The sequence below is a fragment of the Tupaia chinensis genome, unplaced genomic scaffold (genome assembly GCF_000334495.1).
Source record: "Tupaia chinensis unplaced genomic scaffold, TupChi_1.0 Scaffold000602_1, whole genome shotgun sequence".
NCBI classification, from domain to species: domain Eukaryota; kingdom Metazoa; phylum Chordata; class Mammalia; order Scandentia; family Tupaiidae; genus Tupaia; species Tupaia belangeri.
In genome coordinates, this window is record NW_006160120.1 from 1,926,130 (window position 1) to 1,942,623 (window position 16,494).

The window sequence follows — 16,494 nt, forward strand, 5'->3', positions numbered from 1 at the left end:
GTGAGAGATCTGCTGTTAGCCTGATGGGATAATCTTCATAAGTAACCTGACATTTCTCTCTTGTCAATTTCAGTATCTTGTCTTTGTCTGTGGATTTGGCCAGTCTGGCTATGATGTGCCTTGGAGAAGATCTTCTTGGGTTGATTCTATTAGGGGTCCTTTGTATTTCTTTGGTCTGGATCTTTGAATGCTTCTCTAGATATGGAAAGTTTTCTTCCAGGATTTCATGGAATAGTTTATCAATGCCCTTTTTAGTTTCTTCATCTCCTGGGATATTGATTATCTCGATGTTTAGGTACTTAATGGTATCTCGTGTTTTTCATATATTAGTCTCATTTTTTGGGGGTTATTTTCTTAGTTTTTTTGGTTGTTTTTTCTAGGTTGGAGGTTTTGCCTTCAACATCTGAGATTCGATCTTCTGCATGGACTAATCTGCTTTTAATACTTTCAAGGGCGGTTTTGATTTCCTGTATTGCAGATGTCACCTCTAACAGCTCTATTTGATCCTTTTTTTTATGGTGTGTATTTCCTCTTTCAGACTGTGTAAGAACGGCATCACATCCTGGAACTTGCCGTCTCTTTTCTCCTGCGTCTTCTGGAGTTCGCTGTCTCTCAGCTCTTGCATCTCGTTTAGTTTTGTCACTATGAATATTCTGAATTCTCTATCAGACATTTCCACGAGCTCCACTGTACTATCTGGAGATGATGAGGGATTGTTCTTTCCACTTCGGAGAGAGACATTTCCTTGTTTTCTCCTATTTCTTGTGTCCCTGCGGTGGTTTCTGGCCAGTCTGTGACAAAAATCTCTCCTCTGCTTGTCTGAGTGTTTGGGGTCCAGAAGGTGAAGTTTAGAGCATAGTTTGAGTCGCCTTGGTCCCTGATCATGCCAGGACACACCTCAGATTTAAAATGGCTTCTTGTCTGAGTGTTTGGGTCTCCCTTGCTTATTGATTCTTTTTTCTTTTTTTTTTGAGAGGTTTTCGCTATAGGGTGCGTGCGCTCGCCAGACAGACAGAGACAGACATAGAGACAGAAAGCGAGAAATCACCCCCTGGGGGGATGGTCATGACACAATCCCTTCTCCTCCATTCTCCTCTTGGGATCTTGGGCACGCACGCACACGCACCCAGCGTGAGTTTTAAGCCACTGGGTCTGGGATGTGAACCGCGGTTGACTACGTGGGAGTCCAGCGACACAGCCATTACGCTAACTGCTGGTCTCCTTGCTTATTGATTCTTGATGGGTGGTGGCAATACTGGCTCTCTTGTGGGGTGTCTCATCCATTCATCTATTTCTTCATTAGAAGATTTTTTTGTTTCTGAGAGAGATTATTTGCTTTAGTGCATGCGCTCTCTCTGGAAAGACACAGAGAAACAGAGAGACGGAAAGTGAGAAGTTACCCCCCAGGGCGTATGGCCGCCCTGCAATCCCTTCTCCTCCTTTCTTCTGTCCTCCTCTTGGGATTTTGGGCACACATGCACATGTGCCCAGCGTGAGTTTCAAGTCACTGGATCCAGGACAACATCTCATTCACATACCCGACACTGCTCCAGGTGCTGGAACACAGTGATAAAAAGACAAACCCCAAATCCTGCCCATGTTAGCTTTGATTCCAGAGGAGACAAAAAATAAACAAACTCCCTGTGTACAGAGTACGTTAGAGGGTTCCAAGTGCCGTGGAGAAAAGGGAAGCAGGGCTGGGGGCGGCAGGCAGAGGAGGGCTGGAGTGTGAGCTGTCCCGAGTCCTGTAATCTTCCCTGCACCTCTCACGTCTCGCTGGGCGCGGGCTGCCTTGGGGTTTTGGTTGTGTTTTCATATGAATATCTTATTCCTCTTAGCAAGGGGAGGCAGCCTGAGATGCCTATGCTTTCCCAGGGCATAGCATCGGCCTATACCTACAGATGCTACGGCACCTGCCGGCATGGAAGGGTCCCAGCACAGAGGCATGAAGGCTGGCATTGCTTGCGCTAGGTGACTGAGTTTGGGGCCTCTATAGTTTGCTCCCTTGGAAGAGCATAGCACATCACATTCTCACTGTGCTGGGGCTCAAAGTGGGCAGGTGTACTTCTCCATCCTTCAGCGATTGCTCTGGGCCCCATGGCTCACTTTCACCAATGAGACCTTAAAAGACATGACCCAAGGAGAAACTAGAAGCATTGCTGTTCCTGGGAGACCAGCAGGCCCTGGCTCCAGGGAGGAGGACACGGGTGGCTCAGACGTGGTCACCACCCTCTGCTTAGAGCCACACCCAGACTAGATCGGCCAAGGCGAACCAGGCCATGGACCGGGAGTGAGAAGCCAAGCCCCCTGTCTATGACGCAGAGTCTTGACGCGGTTCATTCTGTGTGCTAGCCCCCCACAGCCCAGATGTTTGTGTAGCTCTCGCTCAGTGGGTCAGTAAATACTTCTGGACAAATAATGTGCTCAGAAGGTGAGAGAAACTTGAGCAGATTCTGTTCCTGTCCTGGACCTCGCGTTCTAGAGAAGAAGACAGACGAAGACATAGACATCATTATAGAATAATGACGAGCATGTACAATGTTGTGCTGAGGAAGTTCTGGGTGCTGGGGTGTGTAAAACTTCCTGGAGGCCAGAGATAAGGGCTAGGACTTGGTGACTCTCCAAGGTTAAGTCTAAGGGATGGGGGAGGGGAGTGATGTTCAAGTGGCGACTCGAAGAATGATGCTGATTAGCAAAGGGAGTCGGGGTTGGGGGGCTGTTTCTGATGGAGAAAATCGTGTGCCAGGGCCAGGATGTGGGAGGACTAAGCTCAAGGAACTGGGGAACATCTAGCAGGCGGGAGCTGAGCAGGTTGAGACGAGAGCAGGGAGCGGGAGGAAGGGAGCTCAGGCAGAGGGCACAGCCAGTGCAAAGGCCCAGAGTCAGGCCTGAGCCTGTACAGTTTGAAGAACTGCTAGAAGCCCATAGCAGGAAGGTGGCAGCAGAGAGGAGGCTTGAGCGCTGGGCACAGGTGGACTGGGTCTGGGAGCTGGCATTTATGCTGGTGCCAGGATAAGACTGAAGGATTTTAAGGAGGAGAGTAACATTTGGGAACAAAGTTTACCCTAAGAATCTCAATAAATTAAATGTATAGTTTGAATGTGCAGAGAGAAATGGGAGAGTTTCTACAACTGTGTGATAAGATCGTAGTTTTTTTTTTTTTTAAAGTATTCTAAGTTTTTAAAGGTCATTCCAAATAGTGGATTTCTATCTCATCTTTGTACCAAAGCATATTGTAAAGTTGAGAGAAAGCAGAAGTTCTTGACTTGCAGTAACACAGAAGAGACATCGATTTGTAAGTAAAATATCTATCCTTACACTCGCTCCAAAGTTTTTGGACTGCTGTGGGTCATGAGAAGAAATGGTTCAGAATACATGGTATTTTGTTTCCTTAAATTTCCTGCTCTGACATCTGAAATCTCACTGCAGTATTACTTGTTAAAAAACAAAACAAAACAAAACAAAAAACTGCTTATTTTAGCAAAGAGTTTTATGGTTTGTAAAACACTACCTGGTTATTGACTATTTAATTTACAGTTTCTCAAATAATCCTTTGATGATAGAAAATCTGTTAGACTTCAGTAAATTTGGAAAGGTATACTTAGAAACATAAAGAAGGGAATGAAACCCATGTGTAATTCTACTACTGGTTGGCAATACCTCTTGTTGGCATTTTGACACCTCTCTCCAGACCCCCTGCTTTGCATATCGGTGTGCATTTGTGCGTGTGGATGACGAGGTCGTAGAATGCACTGTTTCATATCTTGCCTTTTAACTTTCAATTTGCCTTTTATCATGACCACTTTCAGTGCTATCCCACAAAATCATTATTATTATTTTAGGAATGTTCTGGAGAGTGGATGTATTCACTAGAGAAAGAGGGAACGTGAGACCCCCCCGGGGGGATTAACCACATCGCAATCTCTTCTCTCTTCTTCTTCATTCTCCTCTTGGGATTTTGGGCATGCATGTGCACGTGCCTGGTGTGAGTTTCAAGCCTCTGGGTCTGGGACTTGAACCGCTGTCGGCCATGTGAATGTCCAGCGCCTTAATCACTATAGTACCTGCTGGCCCTGATATAATTATTTTTAAATAGCCCTGTAAGATTCCATTATTTTTAAATAGCCTGGCTCATCCATCGTGTCTTCATTTGTTCTTCTATTAATACTTGTGCACATCTGTCAGTGTTTCGAACTTTTGCTGTTAAACATAATGCTGTAGTGAACATCTGTACATATAATCTCGGAGTGGAGTTATTATTTTCTTCAAATGAATTCCCAAAACCTAAACAACTGGGTCAGGGAGTAAAAACCTTGTAAACTCTTGACAGGTGCAGCAAATTGCTTTCAGACCCTGGGGCTGCGAACAGTGTCCTCTCCGCACCCCCGAGGCACCGAGTGGCACATACTCCAAGTATTTGTCTGGCTTCTGGCTAATCCGATTTGATGTGCTCTTGTTGTTCTTTTCATCTTGACAGAGTTCCTTGCCAGGACCGCTAGCCCTTGGCTCCACCTTCTCAGGAGCAGATTGGAACATGCCTTCCAGCCAGGGAGGAAACTGAGTCCTCCTCCACAGAGAACGACTGTGCCCAGCAGCCTTGTTGGGGAGGCAGCCCCACCTGCACTTTGAGAATTGTGGTCAGTGATTCAGAGTGTAGACGGGAGCCGCTCTGTGAGCACCTGAACGTGCTCCCTGATGGGGGCTAAGGAATTACTCTTTGGTGCTCGGCTCTTGGGAGGTGGTGCCGCAGAGGGACATGCCCTCTAGTCACAGCATCCCGGACTCGCTCTGCCGGCCTCTTGAGTTGGGGGGCTGCACACACGGACTGCGTATTGTTAAAGGGTCTCCCCAGGCACCATGTCCTGTTGGTGTCCCATCTTCTAACTCTTCATCGGCTGTCTTGGCATGGTGCCCTGCGGCTGCCTCACCCTGGAGGCTGTTCCCAGAGCCTATTTCACGGCTCATTCAGGAGGAAGATTAGGAGGGCTTTTCCATTTCTGTACTAAATGATTCAATCCCCAGGGGACTTGGTCAGCACAAGTGTCCCCGCACAGCCTGGCTCCAGGCTCTTTGTAATTTGTCATTCCAACTGTGAGCACACAGACCCTTCACCAGGGCACTGGGCTCCGGCAGAAGTCGCACCATGGCCCCAACGGGACATCTGGCCCCAGAAACTGAGGCTTGGGCAAGAGGGGAAGCCATGAGGGTACCTGACTCACTTCAGGACACTGGTGCACGCAGGGACATCCACAATGATGGGAAATCCTATTCCTCCTTAAGATGGATGTTCTTCTGGAAGTACAACTGATGAATATTAATTGCTCCTAAACGGGGACCATTATTCAGGAGCTGTAGTTGGCCCCGGGAGACCTGACCTTGTTATTTCTGTGTTTATATACAAATCACCCTTTCATTCCCACCAGGGCGCCCTGCTGCAGGCAGAGCACGGAGGAAGGCACGGCTGGCCCTGGGTCCAAACAGGGACTCACAGGACATGAGTGGGACAGTGGATGTTGTGCCTTGGTAGGAGATTTTAGGTGGAACATAAGCCTCAGACCGGAAGTCACGGTGCCGGGGGCTGAGTGATGCTCCTGCCCCGTCTGTTCCATGTCCTTCCAGGTCTCCATAGTCTGGGCCATGAGGGGCTCCCTCTGATAGCTCTTGATGTTCCTGAGACCCTCAGGTCCTGGGTTCCCTGGAAATGCTCCACCATCCCGTGGTGTGCTGGGAGGGCCCTCCTGGCCGGGGGACTGTGAGCCTGTCCTGGGCAGAAGGCAGTGAGCGCACCACCCGGACGCTGAGGTTGCAGGCAACAGAGTCCAGGTTAGGTCCTGAAGCGGGGAAAAGCACAACCGGCCAGAGGTCTGGGGGCAGAAGCCCGGGGCCTTGGGGAACAGGGGCCAGGGCGTCCTTGGGCTCTGGGTGCAAGAGTGAATGAGAAGGGCTGCTGTGGAGGGTCAGTGGGACTCAGGTGAATTCAATCCCCACGTGAAAGTGGATGGGCCCTCGTCCACATACGGAGGAGGCCCCGAAACACCAGGCTCCTCTCCAGGGGCCTGCCCCAGTGTCCTTCCCCTCCCGCCCCTGCCAGGGAACCTCCTCTCCCCATATCCCTCCCTCCTCTCTCCCTTTCTTCCTTTACTACAGTGTTAATTAGTTGAAAAAAACAAAGATGAACTCCCCACTCCAGGCACCGGTTTTCTTTCATCACCAACTTCACCTTGCTATTTGCTTCTCTTTGTGCCTCGGTCTCTAAAATGAGCCTAAAGCAACAAGAAAAAAATGAGTGTTAGATGGAGCGTCGAAGGGAGGTGACTTCAATTTTTCCAAGTGGCCTTTTCCATGTGAAAAATATCAGCAGATAGAAGTGGGGGAAGTCACCAAGCTGGTTACACCCAGAGGTGAGGGTCTTCGGAGCGACCTTGGTTCAAAGCACATCACAGGAGAGGCTGTTGTAAAGGACACTCTCGGAGTGACAGGGGCCCGGCATGACGTCAGGGATCTTCAGAGACCAGAGCCAGTAGGATGTGGGCATATATGAGGGGTTTTCAGCAGGTTCGTGGAAAACGATAGTACGAAAAGACTGTGCATGATTTCAGATGTTTCTGCCAACATAAACGCATGCTTCAATTCCATTTTCTCCACGAATCTTTTAAAGTCTCCTCGGATAGAAAGAGGATTATCTTAAGGAATCGCTTGCATGATTACGGAAGTTGACAAGTCACAAAATATGTAGAGTGAGCCAGGCTGGAGACCCAGAGGAGTCTGCGGTTTGGTTCATGTCTGAAAGCTGTCCGCTGTAGAAGGCCTCCTTGCTTAGGGGAGGACGGACTTTTTTTCCTTTGTATTTATCTCTTTCACTAATTGGAGAAGGCCCATCCACATTGTGGAGGATGCTCGGCTTTCTTCAAAATCTGCTTTATTCATCTCCTTTAAAAACACCCTTGTAGGGGACAGGTAGATGGCGTAATAGTTATGTAGCTGGACTCCCACTTGTCAACCACACAGTTCGAGTCCTGTACCCTCTGGATTAAAACTCATGCCGGGAGTGTGTGTGTGCATGCCCAAAGTCCTGAAAGGGGAAAGGAGGAGAAGGAATTGTGGCATGGCCACCCCTCCGCCCCCCAGTGGGGAGTCATTTCTTATTTGGGGCCAGCAGATAGCATAGTGGTTATGCCTCTGGACTCCCACATGGCTGACTATGCATCGAGTCCTGAACCCAGTGGCTTCAAAATCACTCTAGGTGTGTGTGCGTGTGGGGAGGAGAATGGAGGAGAAGGGATTGCTGCATGGCCATCTCCCTGGGGGGCTGATTTTTTACTTTCCCTCTCACTGTGTCTGTCTCTCTCTCTCTGGGAGTGCACGTGCCTTAAGGCAAAAACCTCTTGAAGTAAAGCAAAACAACACAACAAAGACACCCTTGCAGAAAGATCCCAAATAACATCTAACTATATAGCTGGGCATGTGGTCCAGCCAGACAACATATAAAATTCAATATTTCCTCTGGGTTTGGATTTGCAATCTTTTGGTATCTGAATGTCAAAGAGGGGTGGGGTTTCCTATTTTCCGTTCCTTGGTCCAGGGGTCGTCTGCCTTTTCTTCCTGCCCATGTCTCCCGAGAGCAGTATTTTGGGAACCACCATGTTTTCACGCTTGGGCCAAGTGGCCCCATGCTCCCTCCTTCGGCAGTAGCCATTGTGGTTGGCCTACTGAAGGGCATATAATTCGAGGTGGGCCAATGGGAGAGGACCTGAGACATTAGGCCACCATGGAGAAGGAAGGCCACTTGCTGCGGGGACCTCTGAGCTGGGAGACTGAAACTGGGAGCCATTGGTGCCATCTTTCCAGCTCTCATGCTGAGCCTTCTGGGAATGAGGTCAACAGAGAGGGAGGCAGTAGTGGGGTGGGGTGGGGTGGGGGAGAGAGAGATGAGGATGCCACTCGAGACCCTAGATCTAGCTGTGCTCCAAGCAGAATGAGTCTGTGAACTTCTCAGTTCTGTTGACTGATCTTTCTCCTCTTAGTTTGGATTTGGTTTCAGTTTGATGAGCCAGAAAGACCCTGATTAATATTCGTAGCACTTGGAAGGGTTAAAAAAATAAATAATGAAGATAATGACAATAACAAAAGTGATTAAATTATGATAATCATGACTTGACAGAGGCCAAATTATGTATACGTGGGGGGGACTTTTAAAATGTTGTGGAAAAGTGGAATTAAGGTTTATTTTGGTGCAAACATTTTGAAATCATGTATACTGTCTGCATAATATGCATTTTCCATAGTCCATAATGCATACTTTCGGGAGGCTGTTCCTGTGAGTGTGTATTTTCAATGAGATATTAAAGTAAAGTAAAAAATAAACAGGTGCAGTAGAGCATGGAGTTCCCGAACTTCGATGGAAGGCATTCCGCAGTGAGAATGCTCCTGCCTTCACACTCGCTGTGGACATGTGCTAATGCCTCCGTGTGCTCTCCATCCTCTTCCTGAGACTCACCCTCACTGAGGTCGTAGCGACAGTTCGCTTGTTTTCACTGCTGATCAGTTTCCCGTGGTATGAGGGACCACCAGTTGTGTCTTCATTCTCCTGTCACTTTGAGCTTTTGGACAGAGCCCAGTCTGGGGCCATGAAGGCATGTTGCTGTAAATCTTCTTGGACATTTCTCCTGTCCAAAAGGACATGTTTCTTCTGGTCAGTAGCTTTCAATTTTGTTTCAATTTCACTCCTGATAAGATATGTAATTGTAGGGTCACAGAGCTGACTGCAGTTTGAAACTCAGACCCGGCAGCTTGAAACTCATGCTGGACGCGTGTGTATGCATGCCCCAAACCCTGAGAGGAGCACAAGTGTCCTATAGCAAAAAATCTCTAAAAAATGTAATTGCAGTGTAACCTACTGTGCGTTTGTGCATTACATACACACACACATGCACACACACACTTTCAAACACCCGTTTTGTAAATGAACATTTCACACATCCATTCTCGGCCTTAAATTGTGAGTGTGTTCCGGTCTACTATATTTCATTTGAAAAATGCTGGTGTTTTCAAGACTTACTAATGGAAACCCTGCCCTGGTCACATCCGCAGGAGTGAAGCTGCCGGATCATCTGGTGTGGGTTTCACCCAAGGGACCAGACAGTCAGGTGCTGTGCACAATCTCCCCGCCACAGGAGGTGAGTCCTCGTCGCTGTCTAGTCTTGAATGTACTGGAGGGTGAGGTGCCTGCCAGCCTGGTGGGTGTTACACGACTGCTCATCACGTTGGGTCGAGAACCCTGGTAGAAGGCACAAGTGCACACCCTTCTCGAAGAGCCAACTCCAGTCTCTTGCCCATTGCCTGTTGAGTTGTCTGAATGCTTGTCATCCTCTCTGTGAGGGGATTCTTTGTATTTTCTGGACAGTGGTCCTGGAGACTGTACTGTGTGACATGGTCCAAACGCCCAGGAGCAGCCTCTGCAGGGGAGAGGAGGGGCCAGAGTGAGGAGCAAGGAGACTCTGCAGGAAGAGGGGCCGGGGCAGGCCGGGACTTGGGGCTGCTGCAGGGACTTGGCTTCTGGTCCCAGTTGGGCGAGATTGGCAGAGGGTTTAGCCAAAGGAGGGGCAGGATGTCAGTTAGCTATTTCTGTCACCGTTGGCTCAGTTGAACTCAGTTCTCTAGGCAAACTTGGCCTTCAGCACCGCCTGGCACCCAGTGGCCATCCAGCAGCCGCTCTGCCCCGGCTCTCATCTGCGGCATGTCTCACGTCTGTCCCCCCGGACTCTGCCGTTTATGAGCCTCATTACACCTGGGGGCGGAGAAGGAGGTTCACGAACGGCTCATAAAGCATCTTCTTAAAGGTTAATGGCCACTGTTGGGGAAGCCGGGCCAAACTCGGACGTGCTCTTTGGTGATGTGGGGTTTTCAATTACATGGAAATAAAAGATCCAGGCCTCTGAGCGGCTGCCTGGCTGACTACTGAGCGGTCAGGAGGCCTGGGGGTCTTGAAACTGGGACCTTCTGCCCAGCGTGGGCTGCGGGCCCTTCTAGGTGAGCAGCAACCAGGCAGGTGAAGAGAGAGGCAGCCCGAACTCTGCTGCCTGCCTCACTAGGGTGGGCAGAGTGTGGAGAGGAGGTGCCGGAGGAATCCCACAGTGGGATGAACAGGACCCCGGGAGGGGGGTGACATGACGTCTGTCCTTGCCCGGTCACCCACGGTGCCCGTCCTGAGCCTGCCAGAGGACATGCAGCTGTGAGGTTCATCTTGGAGGCAGGCCCTGCTCAGCTGCCTGGGGGCAAGAGGGCCATGGCCTGAGAGCTGTCCCCGGATACTGTGCCAATTCGCACAGCGTCTCCTGCAGAGAGAGCCGCCCCGGGGCCTGCCTGATCATCAGCAGCCACGCGACTGCCCCACACACCTCAGAGGGCCGCGCTGTGGCTTCTCGCCCTGTCCGTCTACTGGACAGATCTCTGGCAAGCTCTCCTCCTGGCGGTGGCTCAGGGGTTTAGTATGAAGTCCTCTCAAGGGCGTTTCCCTCTTCCTTTCCCACTGTGTTCCTGTACTTGTGCTCTCTACCAAGAAGACAAAAAGGCCTTTTCCGCTGCTGTGAGGAGAAAGAGGGGCCAGAGTCAGTAGAGGAGCTGCTTAGGACAGAGGCAAAATGAGTTATCTGGGTGGGCTGCCAGGTGGAGGCAGCACTGGTGGGGTGTGAGGGGACGGCCTGATGGGGTGCCTTTTCTTATTTCTTTCTCCCCTTACCTGCTGCTCTGTGCTGTTTTGTTAGGCGCGGGAGGCACTGATCATGGGGGACGATTTCCTGCCCCAGCACACCACCTGAGGCTCATCCAACATCTGGTGCCACAATACGTACTTTGATAAATGGACACGCGAGTCAGCGGGCTGACAGAGGAGTGGCCGGTCTGCGTCTCAGGAGACACAAACGCAAGTTATGGCCACGTCGACCAAGGAGCATACTTAAGGGAATTCGCTTTTTCCCGAGACCACGGGCGGGTCACTTCCTCACTGGCCCTTAGGTTCCCTGTTGATAAAATGACAGGTGTGTCTAAATCACCAGCAGATGGCGTGGTGGCTAAGGGGCTGGACACTCCCACATGGCTGACCATGCTTCTAATCCCAGACCTGGTGGCTTGCTTTCTCACTTGCTCTCTCTCTCTGGTCAAATCAAAATAAATGAATGAATGAATAAAATTAAATAAATAAATCTTTTTAAAAATCATCATAAAGCCTATCCATTTCATATCAGTCAGCCTGAAGGCGAGAAGGGGACCTCAGGGCACAGAGAGTCCCTTCCCTTTGGGGCAGCAGCTGTGATCCTGCATTGCTTCCCCATTGGCCAAAGCCTGGTCACATGGCCACTGCTGACCTTGAGGGATGCTGGGAAATGTAGTCTTCCTTCTGATGGCCATGAGCCCAGATGAGTCTGTTATGATGGTAGAGGGGAGAGAGGATGGAGGAGACAGCAGCAGACTGCCCACCCTCACCCATCTTGCCTGGGGAGACCACCTGTCTCAGTTTGCTCAGAACCGAGGGGTCCCTCCCTGGGACATAGGACTTTTACTTTTTAAATCATCCCAGTTTGCCTGAGATGTGGGAGTTTCTTGGCATACTGGATTTCTAGGGCTAACACGAGGAAAGTCTTGGGGGAAACCTGGCTGAATGAATTCCCTTTCCTCCACCCACATGGCTTCCTTTCTCGTCCCAGGCCAGCTGCTGCCCCAGGGCCTTTGCACTTGCTGCGAGCTCTGCCTGGACAGCTCTCCACGGCTCTCTCAGGTGCTCGCTCCTTTCCACTCAGAGCACATCACTGGGTGCCCACCTGGAGCGTGGCCCTCTGTGCGTGTCACGTGCCAGAACAGAGGCTTTTGCTGTGAAGATGCCAGCTGTGCTCTTACATAACGAGCTGCTTCTCTCTACCCTTCCCTGCCCACTCCAGTTCCAGATCTCTGCGGATTAGTGATTGCTATTCTCTCCACCTCGGAGAGGAACATCTCTTCCCTAAGGCTCTGGCCGGGCTCACCCAGGTCTAATAAATCTGATGCTAATGACCCGAAAGGGAAACATGTTTAAGTCCCAGGATTATGATCTCGGAAGCAGAGATTGTGAAGAGACGTGTACATCTAATAAAGACCAAAGTGTGGATTAAAAGGAAATGTGGGGGGAGAGACTTTCCAGTGAGGAAACCCCCTGGGTGAGTTCGTCAGTACGACCTATGTGGAGGGCAGCTGGGCAATTTATAGCAACTGCCACGTAAGATGCATAGCTTCTGGCCTCAGGGTCCACTCATAGGAATTTATCCCCAGGAAACAACAGTACATTCGCGTGCTCCAAGGGAATAAGAAAAATATGCCAAGATGAATCTCTAAGGATTTTGATGAGAGGAAGGAAGTAGAGAGTGGAGATGCCCATTGGTGGTCCTGGGCCCTCGTTCTAGCTCTGCTTCTCTCTGGGGCCTGGAGCCTTGCTACCTTTTCCCAGCCTGCCTTGCAGCGAGGTGTGGCCACGTGACCAAATTCTGTCCAATGGGAGGCGATAAAAGTGTTGGGTTGCATTTTGGAAACAGCTGGCTTCTTTCTTTCGTTTCATTCCTTATTTGTCCCTTTCTTTGACCAGCTTCCTGGAAGATGCTCACAGCCATTCAGTCATCTTGGACTCTGCCGGTTAGGCTCATACCCTAGGGGTGGCAAAGCAGTCACCTCAAGTAATCCAGGGTCCCTAAGAGCACTTAGTCTTGATTTCTGCAAGAGATCAACTGTCTTTGCTGCAGGTCTATCATTGACAGATGTTCTAACAAACGTTGACTTGATAAGAAGTAGGAAATTATTCTCTACGTTATGGCCCCTCCACGTCTGCCAATACTAAAAGTGACCATGATCTGTAGTCACTGATGAGTAGATATGGACATCGAACCTTGTTTAGTGAAAACAAAGCATCATTGCATTTTAATGAAGCAGAATGTGTACATGTACATGTATACCTGTGTCACCTGTGAGGTGTAGTTGTGCACATGTACAGGAAATACCAAGAATGTTACATATCTAAATATTAATGCTGCTTATCTTTGGGTGTTGAAATGTGTAGTGATTTAAAAGTATATATATATATATTTTTTTTTTTTTTTAAGAGAGATTGTTGCTAGAGGGTGAGTGTGCTTGCCGGAGACTCAGGGAGAGATAAAGAGACAGAAAATGAGAAATCACCTCTTGGGGGGATGGCCACACTGCAGTCCCTTCTCCTTCTGGGCTCTTGGACACACACTCATATGTGCTCAGCATGAGTTTCAAGCTGCTGGATCTGGGGCTTGAACTGTGGTCAGTCATGTGGGAGTCCAGTGAAGTAACCATCATGCTGTCTGCTGGTCCCTAAATTTTCTCTATTTTAAAAATGATCAAAATGAGTGTGACTTTTATTATAAGAACAAAAAGTACAGTAGTTGAGAAACCTTATTTAAATGGGTTGTGCTAGGAGGAGCGCGACTCCCTTTTATAGAAAAGTGGCCTTGCAGGACTGTCCTACAAGCCAGCTGTGCCTCTTCTCTCCAGTCCCAGTCCCTGCTGTGAGGTCACACTGGCACTGCGTGTCCTTCACAGAGTCTGACCTGCCGAGGTCAGAGGGAAGGGGATGTCTAGCGATGCTCGGAGCCCGGGGGAGCCGAACAGATGTGACCCTTGCCATTTCAGGGTGGCCTCTCATTGTGAAGAGCGAGAAACAGCTCTAGTGGAATTTCTGAAACGTCACACGGGATGGTTTGTAACTTCTCACTCTGGTTTTGTTGTCGTTGCTGTTCCAACTAGTACATTTGGAAACAAAATTCACCAAGACATCTGGCTATTTACAACCGCTTTGCGCACGTTGGCATAGTCCTTGAAAGCATTAGGTGAAACTCACGACTTCTATGAAAGGGTTACTCTTTTTTATTGGGGACGATAATTAATGCTTCCTGTCCTGGTCAGTAGAACATGTAAAATATGATTTGGGGGACCAGCAGTTAGCATAAGGGCTATGTTGCTGGGCTCCCATGTAGTCGATCGCGGTTTGAGTCCTGGATCCGGCGGTGTGTGTGCGTCTGTCCCCAAGATCCCAAGAGGAGAATGGAGGAGAAGGGATTGTGGTGTGGCCATCCCCTTTGGGGGGTGATTTCTCGCTTTCTGTCTCTCTGTCTCGCTCCCTCTCTTTCTGGCGAGCGCACGTGCCCTATAGCAAAAACCTCTCCAAAAAAAAAAAAAAAAAAAAAAGAAAAAAGAAAAGAAAAAGAATGATTTCGAAGATGGTTTGGTTTAAAGTGATTTCAGGTTGCAGGTCAAATGATTTTACTTTAAAATGAAGCATTTAAAAACCAACATGGGAATGACATCATGTTCTCTTTTGATTCTGTAAAATTCGGAATTCTGGGTGAGTCTGAATTTCTCGGGACCGAGGAGAGAAACGATTTCATGGCGCTCGGGTACTGTATGGAATCAGGATTACAGATGTGGGACTGGTTAACTCACTGAACACGCGTGGCTAGAAGGCGCTCACCTTTGGCTTTGTCTGGACAGGTGAGATTGCTAAGCCCATCCTATGGGTCTGAGCACTCACGCCCAGGAGTGGGGCCCTTAGGAGACCCCAGAGTCCCCGCCTTAGACACCGCACATTTGGAGGAGGGTCACAGAGCCCGGATGGACCACCACGGGCTCATTTCTGAGTTGCTCGAATGTCTCCTGTGGGCCAGGTGCTGGCTCAGGGCCGGCATTCAGGATCTAGCAGGGCATGGTGGATGTGTCCCCACCCTCATCCATGCCCTTATGTGGGTAGATAGGCAGGGAGACGTGAACGACAAAAGACTTTTTGTTAAAAGTTTATTTATATCTTCCATGAGAGAAAGAGACAGAGAGAGACACAGAAAAGAGGCTCTGCTGAAACGGTAGTGGCACCCCCTGCTGCCGCCCTCAGGCAGCCCTTGATCACGGCAGCCGTGTGCCTGGCCTTCTCAGGGAGGTCTCCAGACTTGAACTGAGCACCTTCCCATGTAGGATTGCCTCATAGGGTGTCGCATTGTACCACTGTGCCACTGTCTGGCCCCTACTAAGGAGTAAGACTTGGTCAAGGCAAGCAGGAGACAAGTGGCACCTGTCCTCCTAGGGTGATGGGGGTGGGGAGGCCTCTTTGAGGAGGTGACATTTGAGTGATGCCTACACGATCAGGAGGAATGAGCTGTTCAAAGTCCTGGAGCAAACTCAACCTACAGCCTTGTAGAATAATTTAACGTGGCTTAGTTGCCAACATGCATGTTTTCGTTCTAAAACCTGTATTTCCAATGTCCTTGGAAAACTGAGTAGCTGGTCCAAAGTAGCTGGAGGATTTTGGTTCCTAGGAGGTGAGGCCTGTCCAGTATCTGTCCCACTGGAGTTTTGGGGCCCAGGCTGTAGAACTGAGGACGCTGGGCTTAGGTGAGGGGATCCAGGTTGCCAAGGACTCCCACTGTCCCAGGTGGCCAGGTGAACCCAGCTCTCTACCCCCTGCTCAGTGTAGGCACTGTGTCCTTTGTGTCCCCTTCTCCCGAGCCCCTGAGCCTGGCAGCCCAGCCCAGTGGCCCCCTGAATACCACCCAGACCCTGCAAACAAGACTGGGAAGGAAAACCCACCTTTGAATGTGAGATCAGGTGAAATCAGGCTGTGAACGTGTCTATCAGAAACCAAAGTCACGTCACAGGAGCAGCCAGGAGGAATGTCACCGCAGCGGCGGGAAATGACAGAAATGAGCAGGACAATAGGGTGTCGTGAAGAAGGGAAGAGAGATGAATCCTTCCCAGCAGCAGAAATGTCACCCCCATAGAAAAACAGCCTGTGAGGAGGGATGTGCTCCTGGGAGGTCCATGGGGGAGTGTGTGGTTCAAGGCCTGCATGGCGGGCACCGGGAGCAGTCAGTGGTCTTCCAGGAGCAGGGGTCTGGGTCCTGAGATGCTAGATTCCCTCTGTGAGACGTGGCCCCCTGATCTGCCCCTCCTGTAGGTGGCCATAAAGGAGGGACACCAAGAGCTCAGTGTGCGAGCTGGAGTCCCACTTTCTGCCAGGAGGTGCCTCTGAGCCTCAGCTTCCTCATCTGTAAAGGGGGGCTACTATCAACAACCTGACTGACGGCCTGCTCTGTCCCAGGCCCTTCTCACCCATCTTTAACTCCTAGGGGCAGGGACTTTAATCTCCATTTGCAGTGGGGAAAACAGCACAGAGAGATGAAGTCACTTGCCTGGGTCACAGCTGCTGTCTGCAGTTAAGACTCTGGACTCATTAGGACCCACTGGGTCACTTCGCCCTGGCCTGGAGCCTTGCGGGTGCTCTGGACATGTCAGGAGCTGGCACTGCTGTGACCCAGCACTGGAACTGTGACCTGAGCCAGCGAGTACGGTGAGGTGACATCCCCAGGGTCGCGCCTGCTGGCTGGGGCGGTAACCACGTGGTAGGAGTAATGGGGCTCGCTGGCCGTAGCCACAGCGGGCCTCCGCCCGTCTCTCTGGGCC

General features: G+C 50.1%; 1 long non-coding RNA gene across 2 annotated transcripts; it reads left to right on the top strand.

Moving 5' to 3' along the window:
* Nucleotides 1–2,667: 2,667 nt before the first annotated feature.
* LOC114009685 (uncharacterized) lies at nt 2,668–11,125 on the top strand. 2 transcript variants are annotated; one of them, XR_003551065.1, is made up of 4 exons: nt 2,668–3,295; nt 4,478–4,637; nt 9,091–9,176; nt 10,764–11,125. It is a non-coding gene; the product is annotated as an uncharacterized LOC114009685 (long non-coding RNA). The 2 variants fall into 2 exon arrangements; XR_003551064.1 differs by lacking the exon at nt 4,478–4,637.
* Nucleotides 11,126–16,494: the final 5,369 nt, after the last annotated feature.